Source organism: Carettochelys insculpta, chromosome 11 (genome assembly GCF_033958435.1).
Source record: "Carettochelys insculpta isolate YL-2023 chromosome 11, ASM3395843v1, whole genome shotgun sequence".
Lineage (NCBI taxonomy): Eukaryota > Metazoa > Chordata > Testudines > Carettochelyidae > Carettochelys > Carettochelys insculpta.
Window position 1 is genome coordinate 41,587,414 of NC_134147.1, and position 18,137 is coordinate 41,605,550.

Below are 18,137 nucleotides of genomic sequence, written 5' to 3' on the forward strand. Positions count from 1 at the left end.
AGAGCCGTGGACTATCCAACAGCTGCAGAAATGGGTCGTGCCTAAAATAGTTTAGTAAATTCACAAAAGTCACTCAGTCAAGTGTCGCCACTTTCAAGGTACAGAATGACGACGATTGGACAGTGAGCATCAGGTTGCTTTTGTTGTCTGGTTTTGTGTCACATCCGAAAGACCCCATTAGCACTATTCCCTGCGTACAAGCAAACCAGTTTAGCTATAACAAGGGGGTATAATGACAAATGAAAGCATGGGATGTGTGCTGGTTTTTTTAAGAGTATACCATATAACTGAATTATTTTTGTAAACCTATTTTAAGATCTTTGGTTTTTGGCTTCTGTTTTTAATCAATCAGTCTGCTCTTGCCCTTGTGCATTATGATGCTGTTTGTTAGCATTCAGTGGGACTACAGAAGTTTGACTTCTGAACAAAGTAGTGTACAAAAGAGAAGGAAGAATTTTTAGTCTAGGCACCTAATAATTTAAATTTAACTCCTCTTTAATCATTGCTTAACTGGACAATAGTGGTTTATTTAAAATGTCCATTTGCTAAATTTACAAATAGAAAAATTGAAATTGGATAAACACATTTAGATGTAACGAGCCCTTTAACTGTTCTAATCTTCAAAATACTCAAAACAGCACAGTCCTGAGGCATCAGAAGGGGGAAGCCTATTTCTCTTGAAAGGAAGTAGTGGACTTTGGTAATTGCAAAGGTAAAAGCTGCTTGGCAACATTAATACTGTAAGCAGGGCCTCCAGCTGCATCGACTGGGCCTGGTGAAAGGGACAGAGGTGGTCTCCTGTGGCACCTTAAAGACTAACTGATTTATTGGAGCATAAGCTGTGGTGGGCAAAGACCTGCTTCCTCACAGGTGTAATCACAGGGCTGGGGAGCAGGGGCTGCTGGGTTCTAGTCCCTTTCCTCTGGGTTTACTCCCTAGGTAGGGCTCCAGTCGGCAGGGAATCCCCCCCCCCATTGATGTAAGTGGTGCAAGCTCACTCCCTTTGCTCCATACACCTGGAGTCGTGCAAGCCCCAAGGGCGAGAGCTCCGCCTCACGCCACCAGCAGCCGGGTCTCCGTATTACAGTGAGAGCCGGTGACGGGCAGCGCGGCTGGTCTGAGGGGCTCCCGGGCTTTCCAAGGGCAGGTGGGAAAGTTGCCTGGCGCCTCTGGGGGCTCGGAGGAGCAGCCGGCTGGCAGGGCGAGCCCCGGCGGTCCCGCCTCGCTCGGTCGCCAGAGGGAAGTGGAGAGCCGCGGGCCGGGCCGGGCCGGGCCGCGACACGACCAACAACCGGCGAGCCAGGGAGGCGAAGGGGGTAAGTAAAGTTGCCGGGGCGGCGGGAGGAGCCGACGCGCCGCCCGGGGACTGGCTCCCGCCAGGGGCGGCTCTCCCGGCACAGAGCGGGGAGCCGGGCGCCCCCTCCCGGGGGACGCTCGCTCGCACCCAGTGCGGGGGGGGGTCGGCCGCCGCACAGCCCCGACGGCCCCCTGCTGGGGGGCCGGGCTCCGGGAGGCGAGGCGGGGCGGGGCGGGCGGCGCAGCCCAATCAAGGCCGGCGGGGGGAGGGTGCGGAGACGCTCCAGTAGGAGCGCGGAGCTGCAGCCGCCGGCCGGAGTCGGGCCGCTCCTGGGCTCGCTGCGCGCCCGCCCGCCCGCCATGGGCCAGGAGCCCGGCTGAGTGGGCGCCGGAGCGGGGAGCGGAGCGGAGCTGCCGGACGGACCCACACAGCCACCCCCGGCTCCAGGTGCGGCCGGGCTCCGCGTCGTCCCGCGCTCGGGCGCCCAACTTCGGGGCGGGGGGCGGCTCCGAGTGCGGGGAGGGGGCTTGTCCCGCGGGGAGCCGGGAGCGCTGCGTCCCCCCGGGGCGGGGCGGGCTTGGGGGACAGGGAGCGCCCCGAGCGTGGGGCGGCGGCGGGAGATTGCGGCGGGGGCACCCGGTGCTGGCGGCAGGAGCTGGCCGGGGGGCGGGCCCGCTGGCGGCCGGATCCTGTCCCCGCTGGGCACTGCAGCGCTGAGCGCCCGAAGTTTCGCTCTCCCCAGCCGGCGGGTGCGGCGCTGGGCTCCGGCCCGCTGCGCCAGTCCCCTCTCGCCCTCTCCGCTCCAGGTCCGCGCTGACCTCCGCGGCGGGGGCTCTGCCCTGGGCCGGGCTGAGATACTCCCACCCGGACGGTCCGGCGCGGTTCTCTCTTGCGGGCCAAGTCCTCCGCCGGGGCTTTCCCCTCGGAGCTCCCCGGGCGGTGCCAGGCGTGGGCTTCTCGCGGCTGAGGGCATTGCTGGGACGCTCTGCAGGGACTCGTTGCTCCGCGGGCAGTGCCCTGGCGAAGGCGGAGAGGCGCTCGGGGAATGGGCTGCAGCTTCCCAGGACAAAAACAAACAAACCTCCACTGAGCGGCCCTGTAGCACCCGAAGGGCGAACACGCGTATTTAGGAGGTAATGAGCTTTGGTGGGACAGACCCGCTTCTTCAGATTCAGCCACCCTCTTTGTAAATGACACTCTGCCCCGCGAAATTATTAGCGAAGTGCAACAGTTATTCCTCTACGAGGTAATGCCACAGTTAATCCAGGGAGCAACTTGCATTGTTGAATGCAGTCCTCAGAAGCAGGATGGATAAACGTTGGCGTATCAGTTCCCAGCGCGCCCATCCCTGCCAGTTGCTTTCTATTCAGGATTTACGTGACTCGAAGATAACGCCTGGCATTTTACAATGCTTTTTGAAGTACATCTGCTTTCAGATTTGAGTTGTCTTGCCACCCCCATTAAAAATAAACAAAACAAAAACCCCACAATGTCAATTTACATTACTGAGAGTTGCTATCCTGAGTGTAAATAACTCACATTTGTGGCTGTTCTACCTGCAATAATGCATCGGATAAGCTTAGTTTTGCAGCTGTCATTGTTAGTTTGGTTCCAGAGAAGAGGATTTGACTTCATCTTGCCAAACATTATGGTTCCCAAAATAGTTTTTATTTCCTGGACCAATTGTTATCTCCCCATTGAAAACCTTCTCACATTTTCAAGTGGGAGCTCTTGAACATGCACACTTTATTTCAGATAGGGATATTACAGTCCCTTATTCTCTCTCAGTGAAGGAGGTATTCTTTGCTGACCCCTTTCCACTTCTGAAATAACTGCAAATAAGCATGAAAGCATGCAGGCCTCTCTCTTTCAACAAGTAGCTTTATTCTCTTCTCCAGTGATGGACTTTGACAGTTAAGCAGATCTTTGCCAAGTTGATGGTGGGGTAATGTGCATGATGTTAAACCTGCAGTCACTGGGGTTTAATGCAGGGGTATGACCTCACCAACAACCAATCAGGTGACACACGTTGACCAAAACTGTGTTTCAGTACTGCGTTACTTCTGGTGAAGAGGGCAAGTGTTGATAGAGAGGCAATACAGACTTTTTAAGAATTGGTCCACTCTCTCCTTTCCACTCTTCCTTTCCTAGAAGCTGAAAAGAATACCCACTTCTCTCAGATTTCAGTGCTTGGTTAAGAGAGGGGCTGAATGTTGATACCTTTGTTTTCAATAAACCAGACAGCTGTACAATGTGCTATTGCTGCCTGAATTTAAAAAAAAAAAAATGCAAAACCCTGATAAGTTCTCAAAGCAGATCATGAGTTGTCCTCTGAACAATCCTATTTCTATACTGTACATCATATCTTTGCAGGCACTAGATAACATTAGTGCTTTAGATGTGATTCCACTTCAACATTTATATGAGTAGCAACAAAAGGTTGTAGACCTCGGCCCTATGTTTTTACTGTCCCTCGGCTGAGCTGAGATACTCCTACCTGGACGGTCTGGCGTGGTTCTCTCAATTAACCCCCAGTTTAAAAAACCACAAACTTGGTAGTTTTGGCAGTATAGAGCCACTATTACTGCAACTGACCCACCTCTGGTAACAGAGATGATATCTAGTGCAATTCGTTCCCTTTTGTTTCATGACACCCACTTTAACATCTATATTATCCTTTTTTCCCACATTTTTAAGACTATTTAAAATATCTTGTGCACTGTGTTCAGTGAATGGAGCACTGGTTGCCTTTGTTGTTAATATATAGTATCTATAATCACTGCAGTTTGTGTATGTAGATAGTATGGAATTTCAGTCAACTCAAGCTGTAATCACATATCTGGAGTTGCGTTGCTTAAGTCAACTTTGTTGTTGTGTGTCCTTTTTACTGTCCTGAGTCTGGATGATACTATTGCTGAGTTTCTGCTTCCCAATTTTAAATAAATTTAATTTACTATTGTTTGTTTTGAGTGACTTTAGTGTTTCTGAAGGGAGTTGTCTGGACAGCCTTGGTTGTACAGACTTGAAGATTGAAATCTTCTAACTAGTGGACAAAAACAGATTTGGTAGTGGTCAAACAAGCATGGTAATATCTTTAGTCTTGTTTTGAGGGGTTCCTCTGTTTTCTAGAAATGAGAGCTATTTTCTCCCAAATCCGTTTAAGCTTTGTCCCCTATTCATGCTGTCCACCAGTGGTCACTGTGGCTTCTATGATGTGCATAACTGTCTACTTGGGGCATAATTCAAAGTCATTGAAAAGACTCTGAGCCATGAAACCAGCCCTAAGATCCAAGTTAGTTATTTCTGTTCTCATACTCCACTGGACTGGTGGTATGTGGTTGTAGTTTTCAGCAGCCACTGACATGGGTTGGATTTGAATTGGTGGTCCTTGGTAATGAAGGAGCGTGTGTGCCATTTTTACGGAGTTACCGTGTGCCAATTTTTTTATTTAACTAGGGCCAACTCTTGCAGTCCTCACTCTGTCAAAACTCCCATTTTTTCAGAGTAAAGTTTGACTCTGTCAAGATGGTTGTGCTTGAGTGAAAAGGGGCAGATCTGCTTCTAATTTAAAAAAGTGTGCTCTCACGAAAACAATAACAAGGAGTTTTGCTGCCCATGGTTAAGGTTTTCAGCTTCTGCTGGAAGAAAGGGCTCTATCTAATCATGAAAGAGCTCCACACCTGGAAATGCCGCCTTTGACATCAATGGGTGTGTTTTCATGCTGTTGGGACCTGGCAGGCTAAGGGACTTAATGTAATTTTACTGAAAGGGATATGTGCAATTGGTTGGAATTTCCCATCTTTAATTCCTGAATGCTGGCAGAGCAAACATTTCATTCTTCTCCATCAGTCTGCAACTCCATGTCAAAGCTGCTGTTGTTTTTAGAGAAATTTCCATTAGCCAGGAATGATAGAATCTGTGCAGCATAAATTCATAGAGCCAGCGAGCATCCCTGTGCTGGCGCTAGGGTGCTTTCAGCTGTAACGCATGTTGAATGCCTGTAAGCGAGGGGGATTTACTTTGGGGTTTGCCACTGCAAGCAGAGCGTCTGTTCTGTTCTGTCCACTAGGAACCAGCAGGTTGTTGCAGATTTCCACGAGCCATATCACTGAGACAGTGGAACACTTTTTAAGTGATTGCTCTGCAACTCCTTTGTGCTCCTTTAGCATGATTTCCTTCTTGGTTCCAGGAGTTTATCTATGTGAGTCAATGGAATTATGCTAGTTGGCAGCCCAAATAAGGGAAAGTAGAACCAGATTTCATGGTGGTGTTACATTTTACAAAAATTAGTAATAGTAATTGGAGCACGGCTGCAGGGTGAGCCTTTATAACAGAACCTTCTCCAGCAGGTCTGTCCTCTTGTAAACTCTTTGTGTGGACACTTTGTGTCAGAGAACGATGTCTTTGTCTTGTTTGAAATGACCTCTCCTGTGCTAGATACTATGAGCAAAGACAAACAGAGCAAACAGTATTTATAACATCATGCATTGCATACAGTACTGCAGGTAACAGAATCTGGTTAATACGTTTGCTTAAAAAGACGGCAGATCTGGGCTTTGCTGCTGTTTGTTTTCAGAACCACCACCTGCAGTACATGTTTAATTATATTGTCAGTCCTGCTGATCTGAGATGTGTGTGCTCTCACTTGGACTAAGCCTGACCACCCCGATTGTAGGAAAAACTTATGCCTGGTAAATGTAGCTTGGGATACCGAAAATTTAGTTTTAGAAGTGGTAATAAGCAGTTTTTCCTACTCTGTATTCTGGCTATAAGAGCAAATCCACAAAAGATCTAAAAGATCTTTTCACAATTTTTAAAAATAGGTTGCAAACTTCTGGGTTATCTTTGCACAGTCCAGGTTATCAGAAATTCTGCTGCCATGTAACAAACTATGCATCAAACTCTCATTTGACAGATTTCAAAGGGTTACTAATTATATAGGTTGAAAGAGAATTTGGCCCTTTTTTCAGCAGCTTTAGTAAGAGTGAGGGCCACATTTAAATTCATTGGAAGCGAGGGGAATGGCACTTGATTTAGTGCAGAATGTTTAAGTATTTACAAAATTAAGTTCTAGTTTGTGCTGAGGTGCCTTTTAATGGCAAATTTTGCAACACACAGAAAACTGATAGCGTGAAAATGATATAGCAATTAAACAGCAGAATGCCTGTTCTTCCTTTGGTTTGCCAGGGACATGGATGTATTGGGTATTAATAGGAGTTTGACACACACATCCTGAACAAAAGTTATTGATGGGTGAAGGGACTCCCTTATTGTTTGCTGTATTATTTAACTTACCACTGTGGAGGTTGCAGTATTTCGGATCAGGGTATGAGTGGTTGAAGCTGGCGGAAGTCAAGAAGGCCTCATTGTTTTAGGATAACTGTGGTGCTCCCCAAAGTTTGTGTTTTTTGTGATAGTTTGATCAGTAAATACATAATATCTGTTATGTACCTATGCAGTGAATTGCAGAAGTTTACATCAATAAGGAAGGAACTACCTTGTTACTGTAGTAAATTTAGGATGTGAAGTTGTAGTATTCTCCTGTCTTCTAGAATGTTATATTGCACTGAGATGAAATCAGGGTGATAAAATGTTTCCATTGTAATTTAAACCACAGCATCATATTGTTAATGTTGGAGACAGCAAATTGCCAACCACACAAAAGAACATTATTTCTTATTTTTCCTGGTAAAATTGATTCAACTTGCTTAGACTGGCTAATTTTTTTTTCCAAAACTTGGTTTGGATATTCCACATCGATAACCCCTGAGGAGCCAAGCCACAACACAGAGAGAGCCTTGTAAAAGTAGGTTTTTGGGTCTCCTTAATCCTCCTTGCTTCTGAAAAAAGATCCTAGCCTACCTCACAGACCCTTTCCATTCACTCCCCTTTCCTGCCTCCAGTCACTGAGTGAGAAGAGAATCTTTGTGTGTTTGGCTACCTTCTACAGTTGCTCTCTGTCCTTGGACATCCAGACTGGTGGTGGTGGTGGAAATTGGCTGAGCCATGCCTCTACTATTGCTGTTCCAGTGGATAGTCTCTGAGCCGGGGGCTTCTGAAGTACCTATTGCTCTCTTCTACATGAACACAAAAAATGGGGTGATGGCCACATAGTTTGGCTTTGCTGGCCTGCCTGTACATCTTGCCCCATGTTTCTGGGGCCTCCAGTAGTTGTTCAGTAGGGGAGCTGTGTATTAACACCGAGTAAGCAGCTGCTCTTTCTGTATTTGAAGTGGCCCATGGAACTGCTTAGGAGGTCTTTGTGGCTGGCAGAGCCTCCCTATGGCTAGACCTACACTAGCTGCAGAAGATGGAATGCTTAGGGTCGGTCTTCCAGGGCGCCCTTTTGCGCATGCGTGAAACGGCGCATTCCGGGATCTGTCGAACCTGGAACTCCTTGTGCGCTGCAAGGATTAAGGAATGTCAGCAGGAGGAGTGCTTCTGTTGACATTCTGCAGTGATGACAGGGACCAATGTCGACGGCTGCAAAATCAAGTACTCAGTTGGCATACCTAAAATTGCATAGCAGCTGTTGACTTTCCTGGTAAGTGTAGACATAGCCTACGTCTCAGAGTTCTGCGGCCACAGCCACCCTGCCTCCCCTCACAGGCATGTTGAGAGGAGGTGGGTTACTAGGCTGCATGGTGGGCTCTATGCCATTTAACTCAGGATTATTTCTGGGCCTGGTTCTTTTGCCTTTAATTCCATAGAATAGCGTAGTGGCCACTCTGACTTTAAATGGGTCTTGTCATGGAAGTAGGAGCCATTCAGCACAAGGGCAAGTGGATAGGACTGGTGGTGATGTGCTGGGCTTGTGTCAGTGTTGGAGTACAGGCTGGTTGCAGATGTTCCCTGCTTTGTTCTTGCGAAGCACCCAATATATGCAATTGTTGCCCAGAAGAACCTCCCCAAAATCTAAACAAAGCCTGTTCTTTCTCAGGCAATTGAGTCTGAAAATGGTTTCATAACTTGTTGGTGTATGGAAGAATTGCTGTAAGGTGGTTCAACAGATGGAGTCACTTTTGAAGCTTGTGCCTCATGTGTGCTACTCTGAGGAATGTGACAACAGAGGGTTTGAAACTTGCACAGCTGAAGCTGCAATGTATTTCCAGTGGGTTCTTGGGAAAATATTTACCAGTTGCATGGTTTGCTTAACTTAGGTCTACGAGAAACGCAGAAATCCGAGCCTAACTCTAACCTTGACTTTTAAGCTGGTGCTGGATGATATATTAGGGTTTTGTTTAATTCTAAATATTTTAGTATAAACTGGGAGGTCTCAGCATTCACCAAATATTTCCATAAACACCTACCTTTCAAAATCTGCAGTGATTTTACTTTTCAGGAGAGTTTTATCTGGAAAAGGAATTTCTGGATCTACCTGGCACACACACATACAGATTTTCTTTTAAAGGAGGGATGGCTCAGCCAGCCAATAAATAAACTCTCCACCTCTACCTGGAAAAATTGTCAGAACACCCCTGCTCTGTACAGAAGTACACACCTTCTACTCCCAGCCAACCAAAACCTGTCAGATAGCTTGAAAGGTATTAGTCAAAACGTGAGAGCTTATTGTACTTGTAGGAAAATGTTTCTTCCAGTTACTCTGTTACGTGACTTTCAACTTCAACAGTCTTTCATCGCTTCAAGCTGGCCAGTGATGCATCCAGAAATACGTAGATTACTGTGTATGATACTCTAAAATAGTTTTTGAGCTCGATGTCATCTGCAGTGGGCCATTCCTCATGTACAAAAACAAATCAATAAAAAACACTATGCTATTGTGTAAGATTTGAATAGTTAAAACTGTTCATCACCTATGTACCCAACTATTGCATGAACTTTAATAGCAGTTACCTACATATATGGACAAAAATTTCTGTCCTTATTACAGAATCCTGCCACCACAATCAGGTTCTGCAGTGGGACTTGTTCACGTGAATAAAGGTCTGTACGTGCCATATTTCAAGAAGTTGCTGTATCTAAATGTGCATATTTCTCAGTTAATGATGTGAATGTACTTGAGAATCCCCAGATCACAATTTGTTCTCCAGTCACAATCTAGTCTCCAGCTTTCTGTTTCTTGTTTTGTTGGGAGGATTAAGGAGAGCCGCATTTAACTAGTCTCTTTGCAGAAGGTCGGAAAATCAATTTTTTTAGCGCTGATAGGTTTTGCAGTGTGGAGGTAGAACATATTCCTACCTGAATCGGACTTTCATCAGTGAATAAGCTATTAATGTCAAGTCTTTGGACTGGAGCAGATGATGGCAGTGGAGTAGTAATTTTTCAGCTATTTGTATTTAGAATATATGTATAAATATTACTGATTGTGTTCTTGCTCGTAAAACACCATACTAAATAAACCAATTTGTATTGTTGATGTAAGTACATAACTGTACCAGAACATGTTATCAGATACTGCAATCTTTTGTTTAAATCCCCCCCTTTCTCCCCCATTTTTATTTGCTGTGTAGAGGCCTAAAACAAAAGATGCAATAAAAGTTCCATACTTCGAATACTTTACGGAAATTGCTGTTTGGTTGTAAAGAATAAGTTTTAAGAATAACATTATAGGATGATTTTTTGAGTGGATTGGTCTGTTTCTAATTGGAACACTATCCGTAAAACTGCACCCTCTGTGTAATACAGATGGAATTTCTTTTAAAATATCAAAACAATTTTGTAGCTGCCTTAAAAAAAATAAAAAAAAACCCAAGGAAAATAATCCCCTCTAAATATGACCAAAATAATAATGACATTATTAAGGAGATGGACCAGACTGGCTGGAGGATATATATTAGGCACATTGGTTTCACAAATAGATGTTGATTTAGGTATTGACAGTAAGGACACGTTCCAGTCATTTTATAGAATTAACAATTGATCAGCTTGTTAGGTCCTTGTCCTTCATTACAGGATGTTTATTCATTATTGTCATTACAAAGTGGAAGTAGCTGAGATCATGATTAGCAGCACAAAATCTGAAAGCATTGGAATCTGTTTTAATATTTAATTTTTACATAGATCCTTTTTGAAGAATTGTTTCCTTCATTTCACAAATAAACATGATTTAACTGTCAATTTGCAGTTGACTTGCATTTTTCAGAAACTCAGGCCTGTATGTTTTCACAACATCAATGAATCAGGCTTGTAAAGGTAAGATGATGTGCAGTGTGAAATTATGGTTATATCAGGTTATGTCTTGGTCTGTGTAAATATAAATAGCTGTAAAGTTAAAACTGATGCTCCTAAATAGGCTGGCATAGATGAATGCAGAGATGGCATTCCAGCAAATAAATTCATGGTTGCTTGCTTGTTACTAAATGTATCATTTCTTCTAAATAAGCAGTGATTTAAACTTGGACAAACTTCAGGACAAAAATAGCTGAAGAGCATCTCCTGATACATTTGAGTAATATATTGGAGAAGGTAAATAGTTATTTTAAAAATTTATTACACAGTAGAACTGAATGCAAAGGGAAACCATTTTACAAATCTGAAAGTTAAGGTCACCCTGAGAAGAAAAAGGACACTTAACAGCAACTAGGAAAATGCTGCTTCCTGAAGAAATTGAGATTCAAAGTTTGCTGTTTTTTTTTTTTTTTTTCCCACGGTTTCTTTTACAAAGCTTTGGGATCCCAAGTGTAAAAGCAGTGTCTGTTTTGATGTGCAAATATTTCAAACTGTATAGTACATAGAAAATAAAATGCAGCTTTCTAGCCAGTGCTAGAGATTAGCTTTAGTTTCTCAATTTGTCTGTGTATAAAGCTTTAATGGTTGGTTTTATAAAACAATACTATGCTGCTGTTTTACAATAAAAATTTTAAATATATAATGTTAACCAATACTTCCACCATATATATAATTTTTTTTGCCTTTCCTAGATAATTCTTCATGTTCTAAAAGCCCACTGCATATTTCAGTCATATGCATATGATGGCATGAACAATGCATAATTCATAATCCTTCTATTAGGCTTTGTTAATAACAGTAATGACTTATTTTCTGTATAACTCTTATCTTAGCTAATATTGCTAACCTGTTTGAGCTATAGCAAATCAAGACAACATTGATGTTTTCTTAAGAAATGAATAATGGTAGTTCTAGACTCTTAAATATGTAGATGAAGATAAGTGATTTAATTAAAAATTATTGGTGGAAAATACTAATATGTAAAAGCTGTTTTTATTTTTGTTATGTATGTCAGCATGTTATAACATTGACAAAATAGTGTACACATTGCTTCTTATGCAGAGTATTAATGTGTAGCTCTTATTTAGTGTTTTTTCATCATCAGGTATCAATGTGGTTTGCAGTGTTTAATTCATGTATCCTCAGAGTACCCTTGTGAGGTAGGAATGTTTTGTTATTCCCATTTGATGTTTTATAACTGAGGCACAGAGAGGCTAAGTGACATGTCCAAGGTCACATGAGCAGACTCTGGCAGATAAAGAAATTGAGCCTGGTTTTATGCTAGTGACTTAACCATTGGGCCATTATTCTTCTTACAGTCTCTTTCTAGTCCATGGGGCTGTTCACTTCTGTAAATGCGATATGGGTTTGGTCCTCTGGTCACTGAAGTTGATAGTAAAACTCGGTTAACTTTCATACCGCAAGTACAGATCCAAACCATGGTTCTGTTGGTAGCACTGGGTTCATAGCCAGTGTGTGTAGATGGTATTTCACTGTACCTGAACTCATATTCAGCTCTTGGGTAAAATATACTAGAATGCTAATGATGGCAAAACACAGGGCCAAATTCTGCTGTATACACTTGTTAAAGCCCGTTGAATCTAGCCCATGTACCAGAGAATCCATCCTCTTTTTTGTTTTAGTAAATTAAAATAAGAACAGCTGAAAAACTTAAATTTTCCATATAAAATCTAAAAAGACACTTAAAATATATTTGCAAGCTCCCTTTTTTAAAAAGACTTAATCTTGCACTCCTGACTTGAGCGCGATTCCTGTTCTCACCTTTCGGACTGTTTCAAACCCATGTTCTGATTCAGTCCTTATGCAAGTATTTCTTGTATGTCATTGTATGCAGAGCCAACCAAGCTTCCAAACTGGTTAGACTGGATTACATACTACTGAACTGCTGCAGTATTTTTATGTATGGGAAGGGCTATGACTCTTGTAAAGCCCTTTGAAATCAATGGCCAAACTCTAAGAGGAAGAGAAGTTTTCAGCTGCTCAGAATGTTTTGCCATTTTGATGGAAGGAGTGATAATTTTTTTTATATGAAATTTGCCTGAAAGAGGTCTGCTATTGTTTGACCAGCTCTGCCAATTGTACCTGATACGGTTCCATGCTTGGGTCTTAGTCCTGCTTTTGGCATCATGTAGGCCTCTCTGTATCAGTGCAGTATCCCACTGACCAGCGGGGTCTGTTTGGGTGCTTATCCAGTTGTGCTTTGAAGCAATCTTTGGCTTCTCCTGACACCAGTCTCAGCAGCTATGTCTGGCTTAACTCAAGACCAGCTCACTGAAAGTCTCAAGGCTATACATAGAGGGTCGTGACTGCCGTGGCAAATGGACCCTAGAGTACCAATCACAAAAAGCCTGAAGTAAGGTGCTAGCACTGGTTTGCCTAGCAGTGATACGGAACCACAACTATGGTTCTGTGAATCGTTCGGGGCCAGTGGAGCTATTTGCTGATGATGGGCAGGATTTTACCCTTAATAACTTTACACTGGAAATGCCTTTTTTTCAGGCAGTTTGAGGCAAATTGTGGTCTTTGCTGATGACCTGGCAGATCGCCTCTATATTTAGAGAAATAGCTGGTGTTCCTAACTCAGAGGAAGAAGAAACCTCCATAATCAGAGAGGTACCTAAGAGCTTATGGAGAAGTCATTGTAAACCTCTCCAGTCTGGTTTGTCTTTTTGTGCCATTATTGAATTTAGAAGATCTTCCTAGTAAAACCAAAATACACATGTGTGCATATGTACAGACACACACACATGCTGAGTTGGAGAATTCAACATGCAGCAGACCAGGACTTGTATTTCCTTCAGATACTCCCACTTGAATTGCTCTTCAATTTTTCGTATTTGGGTTTCTTATTGTTTTGGGAGAAGAGGACCTAGATCTTTGCAAGCTTCATGCTCGCAGGTATCTATTGAATACTCTTCTCAGTGGTTGAGGTGCTTGTGACTGTGTAGAGTTGCTGGGGGTGTGGTCCTCAAAACATATGGACCCCACGAAGCAATGGGGAAAAGAAGCTTCAATCTAAGGGCTCTCACGACCTCTACTCTATGTTAAAACCCCATCCCAAGATGTGCTGCCATTAGCTGCCCAGACAGAACTGTGCCAAAGAGTCTCAGAGAAGACTGCATGGAGCAGAAATTTGTTTGTCCTGGTAGTATTCATTTTCACTGGATATTCTATTAAGTTAGAGACTTTTCATAATCTTCAAGATTAGGTGCTGGGACCTTAAAAGATCAAAAGAATGTTGACTATTCATGAGATGCTGCTGTTAAAAGTTAAGTTGATCAGTGCTATAGCCAATGGAGAAATAATTAGGAAGCTCCTTAGTATTTGAAAGGCAAAATTAAACAGTGCAAAAGTTGGAGTTAGGAAAATGAATCTATTTTGTGGGTAACCAAAATAAACAAAGATGACAAATTTACCAATGCAAACTGTATCTTCTGCCATGTAGATGAAGAGTGTTTCAGACTTGCATATGTAGATCCTCAAAGGATAGAATATGGATGTGAGTTACAGCTAACTTTTCAAAGATGGGCCAAAGTATTTGGCTTATGTTCTGGACCTCCCTCTCCCTCCAATCCTTTGTCCCCCACCCCACTTTCTCTTATAATGGGATTCAACCTTGATATAACAAAGGTCTACTTGACATGCAGAGAATCAGTATGTTCTCAGGGTTATCTGATACAGTATGCTTTTGATTAGCAAAGTGTGAAGTGGCACACATGTGCTGTGTTTGAGAATGTATGCACTCTTAAAAAACCTCAGTCCTCTGCTGAACCTTCTTCAGTGTTCTTGAGGTGTCCTTAACCCAAAGGAGATACTGTTTGTGTGTTGCATTGTCAGAGCATGCCCTTAAGGAGGTGTGTGTTGTTTCTTCCCAGAAGGCTTAAAAGAATTCAGTAATGTGGAAAAGGAGGCTTTGCACATCCAGAGAGATTAACACAGAAGCTTTGTGCTGTTGTGCATGGTGACTTGGAGGTCTGTTGACTTTATTTGGGGCTAACCTTCTAGTGAAGAAAAGGCAACGAGCATTCAACAGAGCAAGCTGCATGGTCAGTACATAGGATTTCTGTTGGAAGGGATAGGGAGGTGTGTGGAATAGACGACTGACCAATTTCTGAGCAGCATTTGGGCGTTTAACAGGCAGGCACTCAGTTGTGTGGATTTTTTCCCCCCAGGAGGTGGGAGATTCTGTAGAGGCAGAGAGTTATGGGTGGGGTGACCATCTGTCCTGTTTTCGATGAGAGAGCCCCATATTTAAGGTGCCATTCTGATGTCCCAATTCATTTTGCAGAAGGGGCTAATTGCCCCATATTTCACAGGGTTCACTGTCTTCCCCCACCTGGGGGAGCCGGGAGCTGGATCTGTGCCACTGCTGCCTGGCTTCCCCCACCTGGGGGAGCCGGGAGCCAGACTGCATGGTGGCTCAGCTGCTTCCTGGTTTTCCCCCAGCAGGTGCTGGAGCTGAGCCAGGTCCTTGAGGGTTGGAGCTGGACCTGTGGGGGGTGGGATGAAGCGGGGATTCAGTGAGGTTTGGTCCGGTGTCTGGGCAGTGGGGCTTGTAGCGAGAGCCGAAATTGGAGCCAGAGCTGCAGGGGGTTGAGCTGGGCTGCGGGGGCTGGGGCCAGGGGGTGGGGTTGGAGCAGGGCAGCTGGAGCTCCAGTTGCAGGGGGTTTGAGCTGGGGCTGGGGTGAACTGTGGCTGCAGTGGGGTTGGAGCTGGAGCCGCTTGGCTTCCCCCAGGTGGGGCAGCCAGGAACTGGACCTGTGCAGCCATGCGGGCTACCACCTGCAGCTCGGGGAAGCCAGGAGCTTTGCTGGTGGGGCAGCAGCTCTGTTTCCGGTGCCCCAGGAAGTGACCATCTGCCCTGTTCTGGCTGGGACAGGGGTCATTCCCCATGACCCATATTTGGCTGGGGGAGAGGTGGTTACCCTAGTTATGGAAAATCTAGTGGCTACCACGTGAACTCTGTCAATGGCATACTGGGGAAGGCTGCTGGCAGTTCTGAACTAAACCCTTCCCTTACAACTTCTGAATGCAGTGGCACATTGTAGAGATTTGACTGTCTGCTGGTTGCCCTCTTGCTAATCTTGACCAAGGAGCTTGTCATTTGTAAGGCTGAGCTTTCAGTTGGAGAGAGAAGGGGGAAAATAGTCTAAGAAACTATTTTCCTCATTGCTTTTTGCCTCGATTATTGCTGTTTTGCATTTAATTAGTAGCCACTAGTAAACGAAGACCTAAACCAATTTCTGCTGCGGTCCCTGAGACGTGGTGCATTTTTAATGAGCATGTTTTCATTTGACTAGTCTGGTTTCATTTCTTTCTAATGGCCTACTCCCCATGCGTGTGTCTGCCCTGCATGTTGCCATGCTGGGGAAGTATGGCAGGCTATAAACCTGGAGTTTGAACTAGTGACAAACTCAAAATGCCTTTTAAAATAATGTCTTATGGTCCTCGTACAGGGAGGGGAAATTCAGATGGAGGCGGTTAAAGACTGTTTCACTTTTGTGTTCCAGCTCATCAGTCATTAAACAGTTACTGGCAGGTAAAAGGGGCCAAAACCTGATAGATTTACAAGAAGAATAATTTTTTGTGATTTGCAGTGCCAAATTTAGCAACAAATATCCGTACCTTAAGGCCCTAACTGGGGAGTGACTAACTTAAACCCTCACCTGTACATTAGCTCATCTAGTCTGACCCTTTTTTTTTTCCATGGGCCATTAAATTTCTGTTGGGGGTCCAGTAACATGCATTTGATTAACATTTGGCTTCCAGAAGGGCATCCTCTTTGTGTTCGGGAAGAAGTTTCCCAAGTCTCCGTTGGTCAGAAGCTAGGAGTGGGTAGCATGGGCTGGGTCACTTGATGATAACCTGTTCCGTTTGTTCCCTCTGGAGCACCTGGCTTTGGTAACTGTTGGAAAGCAGAGTCCTCGGCTAGGTGGCCACGCTGGGCCAAACCAAAAGGCCATTCTTATGAGAACCTCCATACCACAGCCTCGGCTAGAAACACACACACCCTTTTCCTGTGAACTCCTGCCAAAAGCAATGAATTGGCTGGCTTGCACCTGTGTAGGACCTGGGCTGCCACGTCTCTCTTTGGCCCAGAGGCCAAGTACCTATTAGAGATTTATTCCAGGATCACACTGCCTCTTGGGGGAGCTCATTTCCCAGATCTCATTGGTTTATAGACCTGTTTGAGAGAGCCAGTGTATGAGGCTGGGCTGGTGTGAGAATAGTGTGGAAGTGGATGAATATGGGGTGGGAGGGGGAAGAGTTTTCACAGGATGACTGGCGAAGGGACTGGTTGGGTGGAGGATGTCCGATTGGATAGGCTCTGAGGGTTTGTGAATTTATGGAACCTTGGAGGTTTTATGCCCATCACAAATCCTAACAAGCAGCCTGTGCTGCTCTGCGTACCTGACTTAGCACACGCATGCTTGTTCCCTCGGGTTAGACAGTCACTCCATCAAGTAATGTAAAGTTAATCTAGCCTGTGGTTAGACAGCCTTTTGATAGGAGGAAGTTGGTATATTTTTAGATTAAGATTATGGAAGGGAATGGCTCCAGATTCTTGTTTTAATCTGATAATTTGAGCTGACTATTACCTGGGCTATTTGGCAACATTTGTCATTCTCTAACTCATGCTAATAGTATTCCTTAACGCAGCTCCCAGGGAAAGGGCTCTGGAAGTGCAGGCCCGATTAGGGAGATTCCACTGGCTTTATTAGCTCCTTCATCATGGGCACTATTGCAAACAAACAAGAATAGGGAAGGGAGAGCGAGGCCTGCTAGGGCAGTGCTAATACTGGAGAGTGAGGCTGGAGGGCTGTGCTACTGGGCATCAGACAGGAAATGAGCTCCATAGAGGACAGTGGCGGGGAAGCAGAGTCACTCTGGATTACAAGCCCAAGGCAGGACTTTCTTTGCACTGACAGGTGGAGGGGGACTTGACATGAGCGCCTCATTAACAGAGCCCAGCCTTTAGGCCCGATGAAAGAGAATCTCTGAATTTTTGTTAAAAACAAAACCAAACAAAAGTTCTGTCCTCATGAAGACAGAAACCCATTATTCAGGCTGAAACGAACAAGGAAGAGGTCTGGGCCTTGGAGCCTAAAGGTGTGTCTTCTCCTGCTGCCTCAGTGCATGTTGGAAGGGCATGTGTACATGGTGAGTTTGACTCTTCAGGGCATAACTTTTCTGCTCAAATAACCATCATATAGTGCAATGCAAGTCCTGCCATAGTTTGACACTTTCATTGTGCTGTGTCACAGTCTGCACAGGATGTTACTGGCGCACTGCAGTGTCATGCTCTGGTTTGCTTCATAGTAACTTGCAGTGTGGCCCAGCCAGTAATGTAAAATAAGTGAAGGATTGCTTTCTTGCCCATTCTTCCTGTCTGTTTGCAGGAGTGCCTGTGGTGAAGGTGCCCAAAGAGCAAGTTCACACTCGGAATATTTTTCTGAGCCTTACCATTCTATTGTCTGTCGTAAAGGCCCACCTCCTGGAGGCATGTGGATGTCCGAGAATCTCAATTTTAACGATGACAATGAAAAGTAAGTTTTTAATCCTCCTGGTGGGTGGAGACAAGCTTGGAAACATGACCTGAGTGCAGTCACACAAAGACTCAAAACAGAAA

The 18,137-nt window shown here is 44.6% G+C and overlaps 1 protein-coding gene across 6 annotated transcripts in view; it reads left to right on the forward strand.

The window, feature by feature from the left end:
• The first annotated feature begins 1,249 nt into the window (after positions 1–1,249).
• Positions 1,250–18,137, forward strand: part of TAFA4 (TAFA chemokine like family member 4) — a 109,033-nt gene continuing 92,145 nt past the window's right edge. Inside the window, exons 1-5 of one of the 6 annotated variants that reach the window (XM_075005848.1) lie at positions 1,596–1,744; positions 9,189–9,241; positions 10,644–10,723; positions 11,592–11,646; positions 17,908–18,054. The gene's annotated coding sequence lies outside the window, so the exon portion shown is untranslated. Of the gene's footprint in view, positions 1,317–1,595; positions 1,745–9,188; positions 9,242–10,643; positions 10,724–11,591; positions 11,647–17,907; positions 18,055–18,137 lie in introns of those variants that run through there. The other 5 variants (XM_075005847.1, XM_075005849.1, XM_075005850.1 and 2 more) reach the window with 5 other exon arrangements.